General features: G+C 51.6%; 1 protein-coding gene across 1 annotated transcript in view; it reads left to right on the top strand.

Moving 5' to 3' along the window:
• Window positions 1-3,126, top strand: part of IRX6 (iroquois homeobox 6) — a 37,797-nt gene that overhangs the window by 9,063 nt on the left and 25,608 nt on the right. The window lies entirely within an intron of this gene.

Consider the following 3,126-nt stretch of genomic DNA (forward strand, 5'->3'; position numbering starts at 1 on the left):
TTCTAACTCCTGGGTGCGTTAGGGACCAAAGTGGAGATAGAGGCTGCGGACACACACGTTAAATAATCCACTCTCAAGTTGGATTTTGCCCGTTCACACGCTAAAAATCCAGTTGGGAAGCGCATTGAGAGTGGATTATTTCGCGCGTGTGACGGGACCGCAGCCACAGTATAGTCTGAGAACCAGAAAACAGCCCGATGAATCCTCTTTTGGAAGGCAGACCAGACTCCCCGATCCATTCACCCCCGTTTGCTTTGGTTGCGCAGTTGGGTTCCACTTCCAAGCACACCGTTTGGCGGAGTGGTTAAGTGCGCCGAGTCTAATCTGGGAGAACCGAGTTTGAGTCCCCACTCCTCCGCTTGCGGCTGCTGGATGACCTTGGGCAAGCCACAGTTCTGTCGGAGCTGTTCTCTCAAGGACAGTCCTGGAAAGAGCTCTCTCAGCCCCACCTACCTCACAGGGTGTCTGCCGTGGGGAGGGGAAGGGAAAGGAGTTTGTAAACCGCTCTGACACTCCGAGTGAAGGGCGGGGTATAAATCCAATCTCCTCCTCCTCCTCCTCTTCTTCTCCGCTTCCTTCTCCTCCGTCTGGAATGGGTGGGCGGGGTCGACAGAGCGATCCACTAGATTCCCCAGCACTTGCCAGAAGCGGGGAAGGTGCCGATACGTGTTGAGGGACTGAAGGGTCCACACTGTGTGAGAAAGGGCTCATTTTTCCTGCTCCCTCGAACAAAAGCTCAAAGGAAGAGGAGCAGAAAATATTGACGTGTATCCAGGGGACCGGCGGGATCGAAAAGTTCTGTCGCCATAAATGGACGGGACGTTTTGTGTGTGTGTGTGTGGGGGGGTTAACACAGCCAGGGCTCTGCCCCGAGAAGCTTCCAACTCAGAGGAGAAGGGAGGCGTAGGAAAGGTATCGGGAACGTGAATAATCGCAGTTTCGTGTACGGAGGATTACTACTGTATCCTTGAGATTTCCAGACAGGTCCGTTCTGACAGGGGCTTTAGGGGAGGAAAGAGATGAAGAAGAGACGCCAGCGGGGCGGGCAGGGAAGCCAGGAGACCTTGGAGACTAGGAGCCTGGAAAGCGAAGGCAGAGGCCTGAGAGTCAGCGCTTGCCCCGAGAAGGAGAGGGGGGATGCAGAAATTGAGAAGGAAGAAAAAGAGAGAAAATGGGGGTGGGGGGAGATTTCTAAGGATTAAATGACCTGTAGGATGAAGACTATTGGGAGAAGGGGCATTTTTTATACACACTGATTTGCTCCAAGCCTTCCAGCTCCAAGGATGAAATGACCTATAGGATGAAGACTATTTGGAGAAGGGACAATTTTTATATATACTGGCTTGCTCCAAGCCTTCCAGCTCCAAGGATGAAATGTCCTGTAGGATGAAGACTATTGGGAGAAGGGACATTTTTTTCACACACTGGCTTGCTCCAAGGATTAAATGACCTATAGGATGAAGGCTATTGGAAGAAGGGACAATTTTTATATATACTGGCTTACTCCAAGCCTTCCAACTCCAAGGGTTAAATGACCTATAGGATGAAGGCTGTTGGAAGAAGGGGCATTTTTTTTACACACTGCCATTCTCCAAGCCTTCCAACTCCAAGGGTCAAATGACCTATAGGATGAAGACTATTGGGAGAAGGGGCTTTTTTTTTTTTACACACTGACTTGCTCCAAGTCTTCCAGCTCCAGTCAAATTTGGCCTGAGTTTTTTTAAAAAAAAGAAAGAAAGAGGAAATTGGAAAAGAAGAGAGGAAAAGGAGGAAGAACTCTTGGGAGGTGTTGCCAGTGCCTCCAGGAGAAGCTACTGATGGGAGGCTGAGAGAATCTTTCTTTTTCTTGTTTTCCTGGTTATTCTCTGATGGAAAGAAAGACAGACAGACAGACCACCCCCTTTCTTGTTGGTTCTCAAATCCAATTGGTAAAACAATGGCTAGTGATCAGTTGCCCATTGAATCAAATCTATTCTCTCAGACTTGGGAACAGATTTAGGAAATTTGTGGCAGGATATGAGCTTTGGTGAGTCACTGCTCACTTCTTCAGATACAGCTAGAACGTGAGCCCATCTCTCCTTACATCTTGGAGAGTGGCGGTTAGAAAGAGAGACTGCTGAATTGCAACTAATAATGAAGCTCAAGACAGTGCATCCCCCTGGACTGAATGGAAACCTAGGTTTCCTGTCTCATTACCAATACTGATTTCTCCACCCTATTAGTCTTCTGCATATCACACCTAACCCAGTCACACCTGCGATTATCATTCACCTGCTACTGTCATTTGCCTGCTATTGTCAGTCAGCATCTGAAATCACTCCCCTCTCCAAGATATAAGGACGGAGGGACACACATTCTAGCTGTATCTGAGGAAGTGAGCAGTGAGCAGAAGAGACCTGCCCCCAGTTTTGTTAGCCTCTAAGGTGCTCCTGGACTCTTCCTGTTTTCTGCTGCTATAGGCAGACGTAGGCGGCTCCCAGTGTTCCCTCTAAGCTGAGTGAGTGTGAGCCAGCTCATACTTTTCTTAAGCCTCCGTCTGGCACATTTCTGTCTCCGCTCAGGAAGCCCCCCCAACTAATTTATGCAGCAACCAAATCGCCGGCTCGCAACTTGAGTGCCAGCCGCTCACAAAGCAGAACCTTTGCTGGCAAGACTCCACAGCTTAGCGGGAGCATGGGGCGACCCATCTTTTAAGCCGACCGCTCAGAGTCCGAAAGAAATGTGGGATCGTGTTAGAAGAGGGTTAAAAAAAAAGGCAGAGGTTTCTCCCGGGAGGGGAAAGACCAACCAACCCGTCCTGTCTCTCTCTCTCTGTGTGGAATCTGCCTTTTGGCCTGCGGGATGCCCCGGGACGGGTCCGTTCCAACCCAGCGCCCGCGGGCGCCTCTCCCGACATTCTGAGATGATTGGCAAAAGGAGCCGGGATCGCTCATGACGTCACTCGGCTCCCGGGCGACCCAGCCACGCTCAAGAAAGCCGGAGCGCGCCGGCGAAGGCGATGCCAACCCAACGCCGCCGCCGCTCGCCATCCTTGACGTTGCGTCTCCCCTCCCCTCCGTCCCGGCCGCCCCTCCAGCACCCATTTCTTCCTCCCCCCCCCCCCCCCCCCCCCCCCCCCCCCCCCCC

Source organism: Gekko japonicus, unplaced genomic scaffold (assembly GCF_001447785.1).
Source record: "Gekko japonicus isolate JY-2015 unplaced genomic scaffold, Gekko_japonicus_V1.1 scaffold2391, whole genome shotgun sequence".
Taxonomy (NCBI): Eukaryota; Metazoa; Chordata; class Lepidosauria; order Squamata; family Gekkonidae; genus Gekko; species Gekko japonicus.